Source organism: Sarcophilus harrisii, chromosome 1 (genome assembly GCF_902635505.1).
Source record: "Sarcophilus harrisii chromosome 1, mSarHar1.11, whole genome shotgun sequence".
Taxonomy (NCBI): domain Eukaryota; kingdom Metazoa; phylum Chordata; class Mammalia; order Dasyuromorphia; family Dasyuridae; genus Sarcophilus; species Sarcophilus harrisii.
The window spans coordinates 599742837-599765846 of NC_045426.1; the positions used below are offsets into that span (position 1 = coordinate 599742837).

The 23010-nt window shown below is 32.8% G+C and overlaps 1 long non-coding RNA gene across 1 annotated transcript; it reads right to left on the bottom strand.

Moving 5' to 3' along the window:
• Positions 1-14990, bottom strand: LOC116420680. The gene is made up of 3 exons (XR_004231073.1): positions 14866-14990; positions 500-577; positions 1-210 (listed from the first exon to the last, which is right to left on the bottom strand). It is a non-coding gene; the product is annotated as an uncharacterized LOC116420680 (long non-coding RNA).
• Positions 14991-23010: the final 8020 nt, after the last annotated feature.

The following is a 23010-nucleotide window of genomic DNA, read 5'->3' on the forward strand; positions in this document are numbered from 1 at the left end:
TCTAGATTTTATTTAGAGACTATTTAAAGTTAATTGGAGGATCTTGGAGTTGAACTCAGGAAAGTCCTTGCTTTTACTCTTCCATCTTGACTCTGAAGTCCTTCATCTATCTTTTCCTGTACGGTATTCTCATGGTTAATTCTTTGGCTTCTTATACCTACCGATGATTCAAATCAAAGTCTCTTGCTGGTAGATGACATTAATCTTATGCTATAAAAGACAGTAAGTCTATTTTTCTTAATTAAGGATTCTAAGTACAATTTTTTATTATGTATCAAAGTTCTTATATAGTGTTTACATATGGGCAAAGGAGAGACTAAATTTATAATTTAGTTAGTCAATACCTGTAAAACTCAAAAAACAATGAAATATGAGAAGATGAACCATAATGGTCTGTAAACACTGTTACTTGAGTCATTGCTCCAACTTCAAAGAAGGTATTATTACAGTGTTGATATTTTATTATTTGTGTAAACAGACATTAAGAGAAGACTGGTACCTTTGGTATTAACAGCTGCTGAGTTCTGTTTCAGGGCTACTTTCCACCTTTGGTGTCTATCTGCCAGTCAGTTCTCATCTGTGAATATAAGATGCAAATGTTTTGGGTATGAAAAGCTTTAGTAAATGACAATGTTTTTAAAAATGTACACTGACTTTGAGAAATCTCCCCTGTGGAAAGCAAACTTCTTGAGAACAGAAACTATTTTTCATCTTTTTATATACTCTCATTATACCTTAATGAGTGTTGCCTCAGACAAACTGAGGCCTGGAAAAGACCTTAGTCTCCCAATGCATTTACAGCCATCTCTACATCTGTCTTGCCACTGGACTCAGATGACCCTAGAACAGTGATGCTGATAACTTTGCACAGCCCCCAACTTACTTAAATCCAAATCAGGTGCAAATAAAACATCACCCTCCAGATGTCATTGGTCCTCTTTGAGTAGTAATAGCAATTCCATTGGGGATCCAACTTTACAGTTCCACAGTGGCAATTGTCCTTCCTTCCTCCCTTCCCTCTTTCCTTCCTTCCTTCCTTCCTTCTTTCCTTCATTCCTTTTTTCCGTCTGCCTAAATGGGGAAACATACTCTTCCATGTGAGTGTTCTGCCCAAAAGAATAAAAATTTTGATCACTGAAGCCTCATAAAATACTTGGAATTTGGATGATAGATTTTTTTTTTCTTTTTCATCATCTACCTATCGTGTCATACACAGAATACACAGTTGATAAATCCTTTTAAATTGAATTAGGCTAGAATGAATGATTCCATTGTAATTAACAAATGATAATACAAAGTTATGGGGAGTAGAACATCTGCAGATTCTCCATAGAAAAAGTAAATGCTTCTAACATCTATAATTTAGTAGAAAATGTTTGCTAATGGAAAAGTATTACAAAAACCTGTAAAATGAGGCCAGTTGTTCTCAGATAATTTTTCAGTGATTAAAAGAAAGCCTTTTAAACAAGCTTCAGCAGCATCCTGCCTTTACAAACTTTTCAAATATTATTAAAATGAAAGAAAATCTTCTGCTAATGGGACCAATTTGCAAAATATTTATTTTAAAACTCTTATATTTTCCTTTCATATCAATTTATCAAGAATCTATCAACAGGATTAACAATATGCTTTTAGGAAAAGACACTTTTTTCTGGAACAATATTATATATTATAAAAGTTTCACAGATATTTTCCTGTTCCCCTTAGTTTCATCATATTAGAACTTAAAAGAAATGTGTTATTTTTCCCTAAAAGACTAAATTTTTCAATCAACCAATCAATCACAGAATAAACAGTTATTAAGAACTTAATATCTGTTAAACACTACAGTGAGAGAAGGAGAGAATGAGAGACAGAGACACAGAAAGACATTGACAGAGACAGAAAGAGACTGAGAAACAGTAAAACAGAGAAAGAAACAAAATACAGAATGAAGAATAACAGAAAAAAATAGAAAGGAAAAGAGAAGGAGCTGGAGGAGGATAGAGAAAGGGAAAAAAAGAGAGTGAAAACAGTCAGACACAGTGAAAATAATTCCCTGAAAATATCTTCTAAATTTTCTTTATTTACAGTTGTATATGCATTATTTTGCTGAAATTATCATCTCCAAACTCAATAATGATCTCATACTTTCAATTCAAAAAGCTGGTCTCTTCTGTCATCCTCATTCTTTTTCTCTAAAGGTTTTGACCTTGTAGATGAATTTCATTTTCTGTTTACTCTTTCTTCCCTAGATTTTCATATCATTTCTCGTGATATTCTACCTATGTAACATTTATTTCTCTGTCTCCTTATCTAGTGCTTCTTACATGTTATAGCCACTAAGGATAGCTGTACTCTGGTAGCACTGTCCAGAAGAATGTTTTCTTTTCCCTTCATGTCATTTGTCTAGGAGATTTCATAGGGTTCAGAAATCTGGTTATTATCTTTATGTAATAGATATGTATATATGTATGTAATATATGCAAACTTAGTGTTTGTTCTTAACTACACCCACAACTCACAAACTCCCTAAGAAATATCTTAAACTGGAGAGGGAGATCCCTCTCATAAGAGGCCAGATTCCTAGAGATGACATTGGTATAAGTTTCATGTTTTGGCACAAAATAAGAAAAGGTACTTCTGTCTAAGTCCCTGCCAACTATTGCTTCAAGACTCAATTAAAATAGAATTTAAAATAAATGAATCATAAAAGCTTTCTTCAGGATAGGCATCTCAAATGCCACATGAGATAAATCCTTGAGAACTTATCTAGTGTCTTTGAGAGAATAGACAAATAAAATAAGAATAGTCTAAGCCTAGCCATTTTATCAGCAGTTGTTTAAATGTGTCAAGTCAAAGTCAAATGTAAAATGCATGTTTAACAGCACTCTGAGCTGTTTATTCTATGTAAAGTTTAAATATCAACTTTTTAGTATATTAGAATAGTTACTAGATGTTGTTAAATCTTGTTAATATGTGTGGTATATTTCATCAATATTTTTTGATATAAGAAGGCGTGTCTCATAACTGATACATATATATATATATATATATATATATATAATATATTTATTATCTTTTGTATGGAAGCTTTAGACTTTTGATCCCTAATTTATTTTAATTAGTGTATTTAAATTGATATATGAGATCACAGGATGAATAATTTAATGAGCCAAAGAGAAACGGGAGATCCCTGTCATAAGAGCCCAGATTTCTAGAGATGACATTGGTATAACTTTGATGTTTTGGAACAGAATAAGGAAAGGTACTTCTGTCTAAGTCCCTGCCAACTATTGCTTCAAGACTCAATTAAAATAGAATTTAAAATAAATGAATCATAAAAGCTTTTTTCAGGATATTCTACCACTTGTTGATTTGTGTAGGTGTATTTTCAGTATGGGTCAGGAATAGGTATTTAACAAGTATGATTTCTAAGATTTATATGTAATCAATATTAATTTATTAGAATAAAAGACAATGAATTTGGATGTCAAATGAAATAAATCTGTTGTTAATAAGAATATATTGCATTAACAGGCCCTGTATAAAGTGTTAGGAATACAGATAAAATCAACAACAACAAAAAAATAATCTTCCTTAAAAGAAATTGCATTCTACTAAGGGCACATAAAACAAGCTTGAAAATACCCAGAATGGAGTGGAAAGAAATACTCTTCAATGGGGACAATTCCAGAGATACAGAAGTAGAACAACAAGTGAAATTAGTTTTGGTTAGGTTTAGCTTCCTCAAATGAATTTTATGGCTAGAAATTTTTCAGTGGGATGACAGTGACAGCTGGAGGGGTAAGAGTACTTGCAAGTGAGAAGGCCTTTAGATGGGAAGCAAAAAAAAAAAAAAAATTTTTTTGCTTTTAACAATCATCTGAAACAATTATTTAAAATTCTAATAATGAAAGGTAATGAGATAGAAATGTTGCATTGAGAAACTATGAATGGTCATTTCAAAACTGAAGAAAATAAGTCACTAAAAATTAGAACTGAACAAATGAAAGTTAATGACTTCATGAGACATCAAGACTCAAACAAACCCCCCCCAAATAAATAAATAAATGAATAAATAAGAAAAGAAAAGAAAAAATGGAAGAAAATGTAAAACACCTCAATGGAAAAACAACTGACTCAGAAAAATAGATCCTGGAGAGCCAATTTCAGAATTAGTTGATTATCTAAAAAAGAAAAAAAAAAAAGAGGCTGGAAAATATTTTTTAAGAAACCATCAAAGAAAATTACCCTGATATCCTAGAAGTAGAGGGTAAAATAGCCATTGAAAAAATCCATGGATCACCCCAAGAAAGACACCACAAAATGAAAACTCCAAGGAATAATGTAGCTAAATTCCAGAATTATTGGATCAGGGAGAAAATATTGCAAGTAGCCAGAAAGCAACTTATCAAATATGGAGGAACTATAATAATATTATCAGGACCTAGAAGCTTCCACTTCAAAGGATCAAAGGCCTTGGAATATGATGTTCCTGGAAGAAAAGAATTGAATTATAATGGAGAATCCACTACCCAGCAAAACTAAGCATTATCTTTTAACAGAAAAGATATTCAATGAAATAGGGGATCTTAAATAAGATCTTATCAAAGAGATTACAGCATCTCATAACTAGGAAATACACTATGACCAAGTGGAATTTACACCAGAAATTCAGTTATTGTTCAATATCAAGAAAACTATTAGCATAATTGATCATGTCAATAACCAAACTAATTTCTATTTGTTATTATTATAAATTCACATAATTTATAATAGATGCAGAAAAAAATTGACAAAATACACCACCTATTCCTATTAAAATACATTCGAGAGCATAGAAATAAACAGTTTTCCTTAAACTGATAAGTAACAGCTATCTAAAATAATCAGCAAGCATTATATATAAGAGGGATACTAGGAATATTTCTAATAAGATCAGGGGTGAAATAAGGATGGCCATTTGTAATAGAAATGGACTTTAGCAATAAGAGGAAAAATAGAAGGAAACAAAACTATCACTTTTTGCAGATGATATGATGGTATCTTAGAGAACCAAACAAAAACAACTAGAAACAACAACTTTAGCAAAATTGTAGAATATAAAATAAACACATATAAATCATCAGCACTTATATGTTAGAAACAGAGCCCAGCAGCAAGACAGAAAGAAAAATTCCATCTCAAATAACTGTAGATAATAAAAAATATATTTTGGAGTCTGCCAAGAGAAAGCCAGGAACTATATGAACACAATTAATTGTGTAATTGTGTTCATACAATGCAGTTTTCACACAAAGTTATATCTAAATGATTGGAAAAAATATCAAGTGCTTACAGGTAGGCTGAGCTAATATAATAAAAATGACAATTTTACCTAAATTAGTCTACTTTTCAGTATCATAATAATGCAAGTACAAAGAAATTTCTTTATAGAGCTAGGGAAAAAAATAGCATATTTCATCTAGAACAACTAAACATCAAAATTTTCAATGAAATTAATGGTGGGGAGCAATAAATTTGGGCTAGCTGAAGCAAACCTAAAACCATATTAAAAAGCATCAGTCACCTAAACTATTTTGGTTCTACCTAAGAAAAAGAGTAGCAAATCAGTAGAATAGGTTAGATTCACAAGATACAATAGTCAATGCCTATAGTAATCTAGTGTTTTATGAGCCCAGAGACCACAATTTCTGAAATAAGAACCATGTGACAAAAATTGCTGAGAAGATTGGAAAATAGTATGGCAGAAACTAAGCATTGAACAACATCTAGCACTCTATACCAAGATAATATTGAAATGCTTTCATGATTTAGATATATATGGTAATCCTATAAAACAATTAGAACACGGGACACCTTACCTGTCAAATCTATGGAACATTAAGAATTTATGGCCAAAGAAGAACTTGAGAACTTATGAAATACAAAAATTGCTAATTTTGGTTATATTAAGCTAAAAAAAAAAAAAAAAAAAAAAAAAGGTTGCATACAAAGAAAACAAATGCAGCCAAGATTAAAAGGAAAGCAGAAAGCTTAAAAAATGATTTTTACATTCAATCTGATAAAGGCCTCATTTCTAAAAAAATATAGACAACTCAAATTTAAAAGAATGCAAGCCATTCTCCAATTGATAAATGGTCAAAGGAGATGAGCAGACAATAGAGAGATGAGCAGAAATAGACAGCAAAACGATGCTAGTGAGGAACCTCCATGTTCCCCTCTCAGGATCAGACACATCTAACCACAAAATAAAGTAGAAAGAAATTAGGGAGGTTGATAGGAACCTGGAAAATCTAGAAATGATGGACCGCTATAAAAAACTGAATGGTGATAGAAAGGAATACACATTTTTCTTGGCAGGACATGACATCTACACAAAAATAGACTATGTATTAGGGCACAAAGAACCTCACAATCAAATGCAAAAAGGCAGAAATTGTAACTGCTTCCTCTTCAGACCACAATATAATTAAAATCATATTCAATAAAGGGCCAGGAAAATATAAACTAAAAACCAATTGGAGATTAAATAATTTAATTCTAAAGAATGAGTGGGTCAAACAACAAATCACAGAAACAGTCCATAATTTCATCCAAGAAAATGACAATAAGACAATATGCCACACTATAGGATGCAGCCAAACTACATAAAAAAAAAATACAGAAAGAGGAGATCAATGAATTAGGCATGCGACTTAAAAAGCTAGAAAAAGAACAAATTAAAAACCCCTAATTAAATACCAAATTAGAAATTTTGACACTCAAAGGAGAGATTAATAAAATAGAAACTAAGAAAATTACTGAATATAATAAAAATGATAATTCTGCCTAAATTAGTCTACTTATTCAGTTCCAGATAATCAAACTGCCAAAACATTATTTTATAAAACTAGAAAAAACAATAACAAAATTGATCTGAAAGAACAAAAGGTCAAGAATTTCGAGGAAATTAATGAAAAAAATACAAAGGATGCTGGTTTAGCAGTACCAAACCTAAAACTGTATTATATAGCTGCAGTCATCAAACTATTTGGTACTGGCTAAGAAATAGAGTGGTGGATCAGTGGAATAAATTAGAAATACAAGACACAATAATCAAAGCCCATAGCAATCTAGTATTTGATAAACTTCCAAACTCCATCTTCTGGAATAAGAATTCATTTTTTCTCAAAAATTGCTAGAAAAACTGGAAAATAATGTGACAAACTTGGCTTAGACATACATCTCACACTCTATATCAAAATAAGGTTAAAATGTCTTTATGGCCAAATCACAAGGAAGGCTGGGGCGGGGCAGGTGGCCCCCCAAGCTGGTGATTTTCTCCACTCCAGGTCTGGAATGGGGGAGCAAGATGCCTTTGCTCTGAGCCTCATGGTGCTGGCAGTCTGTGGGGCTGGCCCTCTCCTCAGTCACGGTCCCCATTTCTACTGGGACTGAGGAGATGTGCCATTCTCTTGCGCCAGAAGGTGCGTGATGCTTCCCCACCCCTTGGGAAGTGGCTTTTTTCTCCCCTCTCCTCCCCACTTGGGGCCCGGACTCAAGAGTCCTGAGTTTTCCACTGGTGTTTGAACCACAGTAATAGGGCTGGGTGGAGGGGTGGGAAGACCGTCATGCTAAGAGGTGCAGAACCTCCCTCTGCCTGGCTAGCCCTTCTTTTGGGCAGCAGAGATGGACCACCTGGGAGGATCTTTCTGCCCACATCCTCCCAAGGAAGGAAAGGTTGGGGGGACCAAGATGGCATCACTAGATAGAAACACACCCCTTACTGCAGACACTAGCCCCTCCCCCAAACCAGAAGCATCAACTGCCTGGAGGGGGGACACCTCCTGCTGTCCCAGCAGCCCACTGAGGCCAGGGGCCCACAAAATACAAGAACAGGGCCTCATTGACTTGAGGGAGCAACGTGGAATCCCTTCTTTACCCCTCAAACCCCTTTTTCACACTGTATGTTCTGTATACATCAATACAGTTTTAAATGGAAGCCCAGCTCTCCCCTCTCCCAGCCCATGATTTGGTCACAAAGGACGATAACAAAAAAAAATTGGGAGAACAAAGCATAATTTACCCATCAGTTATTTGAAAAAGGCAGGAATTTATGATCAAAGAATTAGATAACATTATGAAAGGCAAAATGGACAACTTTGATTTCATTAAATTAAAAAGGGTTTGCACAAACTAATCCAACAGAAATAAGATTAAAAGGGAAGTACAAAGCTGGGGAAAATCTTTACAGTCAGTATTTCTGATAAAGGTCTGTGTCAAATTGATAAGAATATAAGTCATTCTCCATTTGATAACTAGAATATATCAATAGACAATTTTCAGATGACTAAATTAAAGCCATTTATAGTTATATAAAAATGCTCTAAATCACTACTGATTTGAAAAATGCAAATTAAAACAACTCTGAGGTACTATCTCCTATCTCTCAGATTGGCTAAGATGACAGAAAATGACAATGATAAATGTTGGAAGGGAAGTGAGAAAACTGGGACACTAATGCACTGTTGGTGGAATTGTGGAATGATCCAACCATCCTGAAGAATAATCTGAAACTATGCACAAAGGGCTATTGACATAATAATTCCATAAAGAATGACAATATTAAAAAACATAAAATTAATCAATATAGTGTTGAGTTTTCATAGTATTTTAAATTTAGATCTTTTTTTACAAATAAGAAACTATAGCTCTAAGTTGTTAAGTAAGTTCCTCATGGTCAAAGATGGAATAAGTGGCATAGATGGGATTTGAACCAAAGACATCTAATAACTCATTTTTGTTTGTTTATTTTTCCACTTGTATGTGTGGACTTAATTGAAATAATCTTAAAACATGGTGAACTCCTTAAAGTAAAGAGTTAATAACTTATATGAGCAAAATTGGTACATTAGACATGTTGATTTGATGAATTATTTGCCCTGTTATTTGTTTCAAGATATGGTAATACTGAATGTAGTAAAGTCTATTGTTAGGAATTGAAATTGAAAGAAGGATAGCAATAGTTTTAACAAAAATAATAACAACAATACCAGGTAATATTTATATGGTACAGTATTTTTCAACAAATTTTTCTTGTTATCTTATTTACTTTTCACAGTAACCCCACCACAGAGGTGTTATTATCATTTCCCATATATGGATGAGGAAATTGAGACTGGGAAAGGTAATGCAACTTTCCTAGAGTCAAAAAACTAAGTTTTTGAGGTGGGTGGTAGGACTTAGATCTTCCTGACTCCAAGTCCAAGACTCCATTCATCAAGGAAGGACCAATATTACATTTTACAAAATGATTCTTGGAAGGACCCAAGAAAGAGCAAAAGTGGTTCTATAGAGCATGATTCACTCTGATTTTGCTGTGTGTTGACTTAAAATGACATTTGTTTAAATGATAAAATGTTCTTTAGAGGTTAGTTGTTTCAAGAATGTCAGCCTGATAACTTCTTTGCCCATTTACAATATTGCTGCATTTTAAAATAAGATATTATTTTTAAAGTCAAGACCTTTGGTTACCATAATAGAAAGTTCTGGCAGGTGTGGGATATGTTATAAGAAATGCTGGGATAGATGATTTCCAAAGTCATTTTGAACTTGAATATACTAGCTTTTGAAATTTGAGTATTTGAACAAGTATCTGAAATTGGCTAGCCAGGAAGCACAATAAATAGGGTATCAGGCCTCAGAATCAAGAAAACTCATCTTCCTGAGTTCATATTTGATCTCAAACACTTACTAGCTTTGTAACCCCAGGCAAGTCATGTAATCCTATTTGCTTCTGTTTTCTCATCTGTATAATGAACTGCAGAAGAAAAGGCAAACTACTCCAGTATCTTTGGCAAAAAATAAAATAGAATAAAACAAAAAAACAAAAAAACAGCTTAAATACAGTCCCAAAGATTCAGATAAAACTGAAACAACTGAACAAAAACAACAGAGGAGCTAAAACACACACATACACACACACACACACACACACACACACACACACACATACACACCCCACACACACTCAGCAAGTGGCTGTTGACATACCTGTCATATTCTGCACAAGGATTTGAAACCCTACTTTCCTGTTTTCCTGACATAAACTTTTGCAAGGTATTTTCCCTGTAAGATTAAATGGGCTCACTAATCAAGACAGAAGAAAAAAATGGGAGTTCCAACCATTCTGATCAGTTGGCCTTTAAATTCCTCATAAAAGAAAATCAAACCAATTATTTAAATTGACACATCTTTCATCATATCATTCATGTTTATCATGTTTAACAAAACATAGCTGAATTCCATTATGAAGGCAATGCAATGGGAGAAGGGGTAGAGGTTGAAGCCCTTTAAAAAGGAGTTGAGTAAATAAAACTATCAGTGAATTATAATCTCATCATAAGTTTTGATTCTCAGTTGGGTCTGTGACTGAAGAATGCTTGAACAGTTCTTTGCACAGTTAATTCTAGAGTTAAGAATATTGGCACTGATTGTTATGCACAGAGCAGTTTAGATTAAACAAATACTTAGAAAAAATAGAAAGTAATCATGTTTTTGCTCTGTTAACTTAAGGATAAATAATTTAAAAATAAAAAAAGAATTTCTCAACTCTCTAATTTCCAGTGACAGATTTAGTAGTTAATAGTCATTACACAAAGAACCTGAGATTGTACCATGGTTACTACAGAAAGAAATGCTGAAGTAGGCCATTTATATTATAATTAGCTTCCTAACTTCCTTTTCTTAATGCATTAATATTTTTAAGATGATAATGTTGCATATTATAAACATAAGAATGAAGAAGTATATAGCTTGGCTAATTGTATAAGGAAATAAATTTACTTCCATAGTATGCATTTAATCTACATATTGAGTCTGGTAATATTATATTATTTTTGCTCTATTTGATTAGTTTTCCACAAACAGCTATAGAGAAAAATAGAGGTAGACAGAAGAAAACTAAATAAAGTAACTGAATTTAGAGTAATCATTACAAAAACAAATACTGAGGGATATTGGTCAAGCCATTTTAAGCACAATGTGTCATAGCATTTGGATTATTTTGTGCCTATATTAGTTGCTGTATTCCTAAGGTAACATTAAATCTTTTATCACTCTGTACCTAGAAATTCAGCTGATTTAGCTCACAAATACACAAGGCAGTTTCTAATCTATGTTGGAATCAGTGTGGTTGTTAAACAGTCATTCAACAAATATTCAACTGCTTACTATGTACCAGATAGTCTTATAAGGGATTAAAAGAAAGACAAAAGAATGGCTCCTGCCCACAAGTTGCTTATAATCTAGTAGGGAAAGGTTATACTAAAAGAAGTTGACAATGAAAGAGAAGAGAAGGAAAGAAGGAAGGAAGTACTTGACTTAGAGGATATAATGAAGTTCTTTAGGCAGGTGAGTAATGAGTAATGAATATCTGCCCTGAGCAATGTCCTCAAAGAGATGTTATTGGAGCAGCTCTGGTGTCAACTATAGTATCTTCAGTCAGAAGGGGTAAAGGGGAGGCAGGAGGTACTGAGGAAGTATGAATTTCATATATGCTTTTATTTGGAGAGAAAATGAGTTTTTAGAAAAAATGATGAAATCTATGTGAGCAGTTATGGTACAATGGAAAGAAGATTGGTCATTGAAACATAGGTCTTGAATCCTGAAATCATCACTTACTACCTGTGTGTCCTTGAGTAAAGGTCACATCACTTATCCCTTATCCACACATATTACTTACTCTTTCTGGGACTTTCTGCTTCCTTATATGTAATATATACATACATATATATATATATATATATATATATATATATATATATATATATATATTTTAATATAAGATGACCACTAAATTCCATTACAGTTTTAAATCTAATCCCATAACTCTTCCATCTGGCTAATAAAATACCTTTAATTGGTAAAAATGGCTAAATAATGCAGAGAAATAATGTAGTAACAAACCTAGAAATCAATATTTTATTCCATTCAAAAACTATTTTGTAGATATAACTAGCTAAGGAATAAATAAGAATATAATAAATAAATTAATATATCATAATTATAAAAAGATCCAGAATAAGTATAGTAAGATAAAAATAGATTTGTGCTATTTATTTATATCCTATTTCAGATAATTTGTCATATTTCTGGGCTTCATATTCTTAATCTGGAAAGTGATGAAATTGTATAAGATCATTCTATACTCCCTTCTAGTTCTAAAACCTGTCATAATCTGTATTATGAAAGAAAATGTCTTACAAAACTGATGGATTACATCCTCAAATCTTTCTTTTATCCAAAATCTAGTTTTCAATGAATTAAACTTTAAAAAGATATGAAATATATGATGATTGTTATTAAGTCAGATGTATCCTCTCTACTTACCTAGGAACTATATGGTTCTATGTATTCATTAGTTATACTGTTAGAGAACAAATGAGCTTTTCTCTATATATAACATTTCATCTGCCATCTTCAATTTTTTTTATGGACCATCTCTGGAATGTTCTCCTGTGTTTTTTTTTTTTTTTCTCTCTCTCTTAGAACTCTTGACTGACTTCAAGATTCATCTCAAGTGTTCCCTCTTAATATTAACTGATTTCATTAGTTGTTAGTGCCTGACCCTACCACATTTGGTAATGAATAGGGCTACTGTATTTATTAACAAGTTGCAATATATAATAAATAGGGAACTATGAATGACATTATGAGAGAATGATGGAAAAAGAAGAGTTGGTTGCATGGTATAAGTGAAGAATAACAGTAGGCAGTGGAAACTACTGTATCAACTGATGACCTTTCACTTTTTGAAGAAAGTGAGGGAAGGCTCAAGTTTACTGCGTGCATGCTCTGTGTCAAACTCATTAGAAGATAATATTAAATATTTCAAGAGTTGTTTTCTTCAATTTTTGTGCTTCCTTTTGCAAGGTTTTGGTTTTCCCCCAAAACTTTTCATAATTCTCATGCAATACTTTTATTTTCCCCCATTTTTCTTTTATCTTTCTTTTAAGATTTTTTTTTTTTAACTCTGAAGACAGCCTTTTGAACTGAAGACACTCATAGCCCACTTTGAGGCTACATGCATTTTGCCTTTGCTGCCCTCTTCTGGATTTGTGCTCTAATCTTCCCTGTCTCCATAGTAGTTTACTATGGTCAGTGCTCTTTTTGCTTTTTTGCTCATTTTTGAAGACTGAATCTCAGGGCCCAGGGGAGATTGGTCCAACCTTCCTCTTCAGGATGACAGAGGTTTCTCACAGACTGTGCTTGAGCTGGTGCTGCACAACCTCCCCCTGTGTTGAGTGGCCTGGCCAAGACCTGCCTGTTATGCTGGGGTTTAGAGTTTAATAATGCTCATTATTCGTTTTCTGTAGTTGTGTTTGAGGCCTTAGAGCTGACCTGGTCTTTTGAACCAAGAAAGAATAAGCAATGCTACTTAATTTTGGCTAAGAGCCTCTGGCTAGATTCCTTGTGCAGAGCCTCCCCACACCAGGTTTCTACAGGCTGGTCCTCCCCGAGTTATACTTGTGGTGGGACAAGTTCCCCTCTGTCAAATTGACAGACATTTCCTAAAATCCTTCTAACATATTTTAACCTGAAAAATTATTGCACAATGAATGTTTGTGGGTCTGCCACTCTAAAATCCATTCAGAAGACTGATCCAGTGTTGATTTGGGGGACACTTGGGAGAGCTCAGGCAAGGTCCTGTCTATTCTCTTTCATCTTGGCTCTGCCCTGCACTGTTAAACATTTCAAAATACAGTAAGATAAAAATGTGCTAAAATTGTAAGCACTGGAAAAATTACCATTTAATTGAAATCACAACTTAGTCTGATCATTTAAATTTCTTTACATGTCCATATGTTGTTCCTTGATATGTGATGAGTCTGTTTTATTTTTTAGTCAGCCATGTCTTTGATGATGCCCTCTCCAATATTTAGGGTCCAATATATTGTAATACAAGTTATTACATTACATACATTAATATACACAATATTTACAGTAGATTTTTTTTCAAGTTTTCTAGGCTTGAATAGTCCCTTGAATAAATCTTTCTAGTCCCTTGAATAAATTAATATAGATTTCATTACTACAAATTATCTGGACCATCTTCACAGAGAAAGAGAAAGTGACATATTTTCCAACATTTCATTTCAAACTTTAAGCAAATGTCCATCCTTTAAACTGTACAGAAGAAACAAAATAAATAAAATCAATATTCATTAGTATGTGCTTAACACTAAGTCATTATGTGCCCAAAGTAAGTGCGTACATGGAACTTGTATAAAACCCCAGACTACAACACATCATAGGTGGGTCTCACAAAAACTAAATGTAGGTGCTCATATATTCCTTTTCCATTTCAAAAATGATTTTTCTGGGACTTGTTTTCTTTTTGCATTTTATTAAATCTTTTAATGAGTTACATGCCTTTTCCAAGCCGTCATGCAAAGTTTTCCTTTCTCCATTTTTCTTCTAGCTCTCTTTTGAGATCATTTTTTTAAGTTAGGATCTGCTTTTAGGGCAAGGGAGGTTTTTCAAGCTTTTTCTACAAGTGGGGAAGTGGCCTTGGCTGCACTGGGATTGTGCTGACTCACTCCCAGAGCTGGGTGGGAGTGGCCAGGTCCCGTGAGACTCTGGCAGTTCAGGGTACACTCTTTACGTTTTGTATTTATGTTGGATGTTTTATAACTTCTCTGCTGATCTACTGGCTTTCATCCATGGCAGAGCAGCCAACAGTGCTGTACATTCCTCCTTGTAGATTCTCCTCAGGACAGAGCCTGCACTGCCCCACAGAAACCTCACCCTCCCCCAGGACCACACAGTGTGTGCTGGTGTCCATGCTCTGACTGCCTGCCTGTGCCTGGCCACTTCCCTCCATGCTCAACTGAAACATACCTTTTCTGGGGATCTTCAAAATTATCTTTTGCTGGTAATTTGCTGCCCTCCCAATATTTGTAAGATTCTGCTGGTCCTGAACGAATTCAAAGGCTGAATTTGCTAATTAGTTGAGGGTCCTGGGAGAAAATGGGAAAGAAGCATGTCACCTTTCTGCCATTTTGGCTCTCCTTCCCAAAATATCCTTTTACAAAAAGAAAATCCATTTATTTACATACTGTTTTCAGCCTGGTTTCAAAGTATACTTGCAGAATGTACACAAAGAGAGATTAAATGACCTTTGGTAAAGAATTAAAGAATAGATATTAGCACTGGAATAGAATTTAAGGATCACCTTATCCAAGTTGTTTTTTTAATCTTAAGAAGTTTATTTATTTTTAATACACGTTGCTTTATGAATTATATTGGGAGAGAAAAATCAAAGCAAATGGGAGAAACCAAGGGAAAGATTAAAAAACAGAAAAAGAAGTGAACATGGCATGTGTTGATTTGCATTCAGTCTCTAGTTCTTTTTCAGGATGTAGATGTCATTTTCTGTCCAACGTCTTTTGGGATTGCTTGGGATTACTGAACTGTTGATAAGATAAGAACCAAGCTTTCATAGTTGGTCATCACACATTTTTACTGTTACTGTGTACAATGTATTCCTGGTTCTGCTTGTTTTACTCAGCATCAATTCATATAAATATTTCCAGACCTATCTATAATCAGCATGTTTATAAATTTTTTTATAGAATATCATCAAAGAAATTTATGAACTATCTCATGCAAAAATGAGGACTAAACAATAAATAGAATGTGAGGTATATGGGGACACTCATTATTTCCAAAGAAAGAGAAGAAAATTTAAAATATGTGATAAACTCACTATGGAGACTTCTAGAAAGCCTTGACCAATTAGCACACTATATTGGGAGCCAAAAATGGGCTGTAGTCTTCCTTACTTCTGGGAATATTTTCATAGGCTAAAGCAGAAATGTAATTTAATATTTGAAAACTTTGATTTTAATTTATAGTTTTAAAATATAATTTTATTGCCTCTGAATTAATACATTGTTTGGAGAATCAAGCTGAACAGAAAAAAAAAAAGTTTCCATTTTTTCCTAGAGGAAAACTACTGAAGAATGCTTATATTTATTCACTAGTTTTCAATCTGCTATCATAGTTTGAAGGAGATTTTTTGCTTTCTGTCCCCCAACCCCAGTGTATAAAACTTGCACAAAAGGAGAAAAAAGAATAGTGATGTATAAATAATTCCCCCCACACACAAAATGTCATGTATCTGCAACAAGTGTTAACAAAAAAAACCCCAACAACTTTATTTTTAAAATAAAGTAAATTTAAAATATTCTATTTTTAATAGGGAAGATAGTGGTACCAAGAGGAAAAAAAAAAAATCTACATGCTATTTTTTCTTAATTGAGATGGAGTAAGAGACTGAGAGTTATGACTTTCAGTTCTTTTCTTTTGAGTGCATGCTTAGATGATTTATATCTTCCATAGTAAAAATAAGGTGTCACCACTAATATCTGAATATATTACAGGTGTCAGATGAAGTAAAATATATTCTAGAAGAAGAAAATAATAGGAAGTCATTAATAAGAGGGTAAGTATTGAGCAGAGAATAGTATTCATGTCTCACCCACCATCTCTAATGAGTGAGTTATTTTGTTAGACATATTCATAAAATATCAACTAGAGTTTGAGCATTGGTAATGTCATATTTTCTCGTCCCCTTCAAAAAAAAAAACAGTAAGGAAACTGTCATTTTGTATTTCAAACTTTTGCTCTGGCAAAATGTGCAGCAATATATTTAGATTCTTAAATAAGGAGGCACAATTTAATCATCCAAAAACTCTTTGGGGAGATGATGATTGTTGTTAGGGAGAACTTAATTACTTTAGGACAAAAACATTATGAGGATTCTTTCATGACTATTACAACCATTCTCCTACCTCACTCCTTTTTCAAGCCCATCTTCCTTAATATTTTGTAGTAACATAAATGAAAAGTGTTGACAAAAGCAGTGATATTTCTTTTGACTTTATAAGTTTTTAACTCTCTTAAAAAGACATCTCTTTTTTTTCTTTTCAGAGCTTGCTCAGTGTTCTGCTCTGAACCAAGGTACATTTTACTTTATTTTTAAAATTGTTATTAAAGCTTGATATTTTCTAACCATATGAATAATTTTCAACACTGACCCTTGCAAACCTTATCTTCCAAAATTTTTTCCTTCCCTTCTCTCCATCCCCTCCCCTAGATGGCAAGTTATCCAATATATACTAATCATATGAAATTCTCCATAACATTCATATACCATAACTTAGTCAGCCATTCTCAAACTGATGAGCATCCACTCAGTTTCTAGTTTCTTGCCACTACAAAAACGCTTGCCACAAATACTTTTTCACATATGGGTCCCTTGCCCTCTTTTATGATCTCTGGGATACTGGCCGAACAGCAACACTGCTAGATCAAAGGGTATGCACAGTTTGATAACTCAGAGTTGAGTGCACATATGCACATTCTTTTATCTTTTAGTTATCTTTTCATTATCTTAATAGATCATTTTATCTATAATCTCTACTAATGGGTAACACATTTCCCTTGAGGCATTTCATTCCACTTATGGAAAGTGCTAATTGTTAGCAAGTGTCTTCCTGAGTATATCTTTTGATAAACTTTTCCTCATTTTTTTCCTCTTAATTTACTCAAATAAATTCAATAAACTTAATTTTCTCAATTAAGTAAACTTTAGTTCAAATCCAGCTTTAGGCTGTATGACTCTGGGTAAGTCCTTTAGGTTCTTTTTCTTTCCCCAACTATAAAATCATTATAATAATAATGATGAAGTCCTGGTTAATTATGTGGGGTTGGCCAAAAAGGCCGGAAGTACTGATAAGATTATCAGATTCCCTGAGGCAAGCAGAGAAGGGCACTGATGCTGTTCAGCTCTGCCTCAGCAAACCCCACCTTAATGTATCAAATCAGAAAGCCAAGTTATGATCTCAAATCCTGATGTTAAATTTCCCCTATAAATCTGTCCTTGGGCTACAACATCTTTGCTGAATCTCTTCTGTAGTTAGTTCATCACATCTTTCTTCCTTGTTGGTGTCTTTCTTCTCCCTCTATCCTCCTATGCCTCATGGTGTCTTTCTCCTTGTTATAGCTAACTCTTTTAGGGTGCTAAACTCCTCTATGGATTTAGCCTGCCAGTCAATGGTATACTCCCATCTCATGGCATATTCCTTTTCTCTTGGTTAATTGTGACTTCCCCTAGGGAACTTGGCTTGTCCCTTGTTGATTGTTAAAATCCCTCTCCTTGATAACTATATATTTTATTCTCCCAAGTCTATTTCATATTTATTTTTCCTAGTGCTTATTTTACCTTTTCATTTTGTCCATACATTATTCTCTTAAATAAAGGTGACTTTTGCCAAGAGAATGCCCTTGCAAATTCAGTATATGTACCTCACACTTTGTATTTTGAAATAGGAATTGCTACCCCAGCCTTATCAATAACACTTACTTCCTGGGGTTGCAATCAGGATCAAATGAGAAAATTAATCAATCACTAATCACTAAATATTTTTTAAATACCAAATATTTGCAGTCATTTTGTTAAGCAGTGAAAATGGAAAAAGAGGCAAAGGAGGTTACAATTTAACAAGAAAGACAACATGTAAAGAAATTATATACAGTATAAATAGAAAATAATTAACAGGGAAGGCAGTAAAATTTAGAGAGGCTAGAGATCACTTCCTATAGAAGGTGGGGTTTCAATTGAAACTTGAAGGAAAACATGGAGATTAACAGTCAGAAAAGAGGAAAGAAAACATGCCAGAAATGAGGGACAGCCAAAGAGAATTTCCAGAACTGAGAGAGAGTGTCTTGTTTATGGAAAAGGCAAGAGACTAGTAACAAAGAATTAAAGCATATGTGTCAGGCAGTTAGATGTAAAGAGACTGGAATGGTAGGAAAGGGTAAGGTTACAAAGGGCTTTGAATTTAAAACAGAACATTTTGTATTTGCTCCTGGAGGCAATAATAAATAATAGGAGTTTATATAATATTGTTAAGGACCATGCATAGGGGCAAGTCAATTCTCCAAGAGCCTCCATAGCTGTGAATCATAACATCTGAAGTAATTGTAAAGCACCTTTTACTGACAAAGGTGTTGCTTGTAGACTGGGAATGAAATAAATTGGAGACAAAGGGAAGAGGAGAGAGGTCAGACAACACAACTGATTCTCAGTGGAGAGGTCAGAGAACGCAACTGCCTCAGTCTCCTTGTATCATCATCATCCTCTCCCATGAAGAGATCCATTCTATAGGTCTGAGTTTGATCACCAGAAGTCATTGGCAGGTGGCTCCCATATCACAACAAAGGAGGTAAATAGAATTTCAGAAAAGTTAGGTATGAGAGACCAAATAAAAAAATTGAATGAAGACAGAAAGGAGTATACATTTTTCTCAATAGTACATGGAACCTACACAAAAATTAACCATGTATTAGGCTATTATAACCTCAAAATCAAATGTAGAAAGGCAGAAATAGTAAATTCATGTTTTTCAGATCATGATGCAATAAAAATTACATATAATAAAGGGTCAGGGAAAAATAGACCAAAACTTAATTGGAAACTAAATAATCTGATCCTAAAGAACAAGTGGATAAAACAACAAATCATAAAGACAACTGATAATTTCATTCAAGAGAATGACAATAATAAGACAACATGTCAGAATTATTTTGGGTATAGTCAAAGCAATTCTTGGGGAAAGTTTTATATCTCTAGATGCTTACTTGCATAAAACAAAGAGAAGATCAAGGAATTGGCCATGTAACTAAAAAAAGATAGAAAAAGAAAAAAATAAAAATCTCCAATTAAATATTAAATTTGAAATTCTCAAAATAAAAGGGAAATTAATACAACTGAAAGAAAAAAATTAAACTAATAAACAAAACTAAGTATTGGTTTTATGAAAAATAACAACAAAATAGATAAAACTTTAGATAATTTGATTAGAAAAAGGAAAGAAGAAAATCAAATTGTTTGTATAAAAAATGAAAAGGGTAAACTTTTCAACAAAGAGGAGAAAATCAGAGCAATAACTGATACCTATTTTGCCCAATTTTATGCCAATTAATTTGATAAGTAAATGAAATGGATGAAAATTTACAAAAATATAGATTACCCAGATTAACAGAGGAGGAAATAAATAGTCCTTTTTGGAAAAAGAAATTGAACAAGCTATTAATGAACTCTAAGAAAAAATCTCCAGGGCCAGATGGATTTACATGTGAATTCTACCAAACATTTAAAGAATACTTAATTCTAATACTATGTAAACTATTTGGAAAAACAGGCTCAAAACAGAGAAAGAAAATTATAGACCAATTTCTCTAATGAATTTTGATGCCAAAAATCTTAAATAAATTATCAACAAAGAGATTACACCAAGTTATCCTCAGGATAATATACTATGACCAAATAGGATTTGTAACAGGAATGCAGGATTCAATGGTTCAATAATAGGATACCTGCCAAACTAACAAACATCATATTATTATCTCAATAGATACAGAAAAAGCATTTGACAAAATCCAAGCCTCATCCCTGTTAAAAACACTAGAGAGTATGGGAATAAAAGGAGTTTCCCTTAAAATGATAAATAGTATCTATTTAAAATCTTCAGATGTACATCAATATGTACATATTACATGATATGTAATGGGGATAAACTAAAACCGTTTCCAATAAGATCAGGGGTGAAACAAGATTGCACATTTTCACCATTACTGTTCAATATTGTATTAGAAATGTTAGCTTTGGCAACAGGAGAAGAAAAAGAAATTATAACTTTACAGATGATATGATGGTATAAAATTATAACTTTGCAAATGATATGATGGTATATCTAGATAATCCTGGAGAATCAACTAAAAAAATTACCAGAAAGAATTCACAACTTTAATATAGTTGCAAGATACAAAATAAATCCACAAAAATCATCAGCCTTTTTATATGTTATCAACAAAATCCAGCAGCAAGAGATAGAAAGAGAAATTATATTAAAAAATGGTAGATAATATAAAATATTTGGGAGTTCACTTGCTAAGGCAAAGTCAGGAATCATATGAATTATAATTACAAAACACTTTCCACACAAATAATGTCGAATCTAATCAAGTGGAAAAAATATCATGTGCTCCTGGATAGATCGAGCTAATGTAATAAAAATGACAATACTACCTAAATTAATCTGCTTATTCAGTGCCATAAATTATTTTACAGAGCTAGAAAAAAATAGCGGAAAAGTTCATTTGAAAGAACAAAAAGTCAAGAATTTCAAGGGAATTAATCAAAAAAAAAAATTCAAATGAAAGTAACCTAGCTATGCCAGAACTAAACTGTATTATAAAGCAGTGGTCATCAAAACTATTTGGTACTCTCTAAGAAATAGAGTAGTCAATCAATGGATTAGGTAAGGTCCCCAAGACACAGCAGTCACTGATTATAGTAATCTAGTGTTTGACAAACCTAAAAACCCCAGTTTCTGAGTTAGGAAGTCATTGTTTGACAAAAATTGCTCAGAAAACTGGAAATTAATATTGCAAAAACTAGCCATTGACACTCCTAACACCCCATACCAACATAAGGTCAAAATGGATTCATGATTTAGACATAAATAGTGATATTATAAGCAAATTAGAAGAACAAAAGATAGTGTGCCTCTCAGATCTGTGGAGAAGAAAAAAACTTGTGGCCAAAGAAGAACTGAAGTACATTATTGAATACAAAATGGATAATTTTTATTTTATTGTTAAAAAGTTTCTGCACAAACATAACTAATACAGACAAGATAAAAAGGGAAACAATAAACTGGGGGGGGGAAATTTTTACATTCAAAGGTTCTGATGCAGATCTCATTTCTAAAATATATAGAGAATTGATTCAAATTTATAAGAATTCAAGCCATTATCCAATTGATAAATGGTGAAAGTATGTGAGTAGACAATTTTCAGATGAAAAAATTAAAACCATTCTAGTTATATGAAAAAAAAAATGCTCTAAATCACTATTGATCAGAAAAATGCAAATTAAGACAACTCTGAGGTACTTTTATATACCTCTCAGATTGTCTAAGGTAACAGGAAAAGATAATGACGAATATTGGAAGAGATGTGGGAAAATTGGGATACTATTACATTGTTGATGTAATTGTGAACTAATTAAATCATTCTGGAGAAACCCAGAAGAAATAAGAAAACAGATGTTCTTTCCTCCTTTATGTGGATAATTGAAGAAGAAAAATATATAGGAGTCAAGTTATTGAAATTCCTTTTTATATCTATTGTAGACAATCTTGTTATGACTGAGAAAGGAATTTTCTACCGAACACTTATTAAACCATAACAATTTTGCCTTTGATGAAGCTTGTATAATATAGAGAATTGAGTGTGTATTGCATATATATTTCATAAAATGGGAAGGCAGTTAAAATAAATTAAAATAAATCAAGGCCTAAAAATTATTTTGCTCTCATACCCAAGGTATTTGTCTGAATTATTGCCACAATTCCTTTACTATTAGGTGTTGCTTATTTAGACACAATGATAAGCCAATAGGCAGCACAAGGGTGAAGGTTCACAACTATCCAAGGTACAAAATGAAATAAATTTGTTTGTCTTGGGATAGCAATAGGACAATTTATAATGAAATTAATGGGTATACAACAACTCTGACTTTATTTAACATCAACATTTTACTAACTCAAACACAGTACAGATTTCATTTTAAAAAACTAGAAACAGGATAGAAAAAATTGTTCTTTCTATTATTGTTTTTAGAACAATTTTACTTTTAATAATAGTAAAGGGCTACTTGAAACTCATCAAGGATACAAGAAAAATACATTCAAAAGAATATATAGATAGCATTAAGATATGAGGAATAGTCAAATACGGAAAGATGGAGCATTTAAAAAATAAAATTGAGAGATACTCCTAAGACAATAAAGAAGTTTGTATTTTTGTTCATTTTTCAAATTTTATGATAATAGAATAAGGGAATAGACTTTAATATTACATGGATAAGATATCATAAATTAAAACAAAAACTGAATAGTATCAATCACCCTT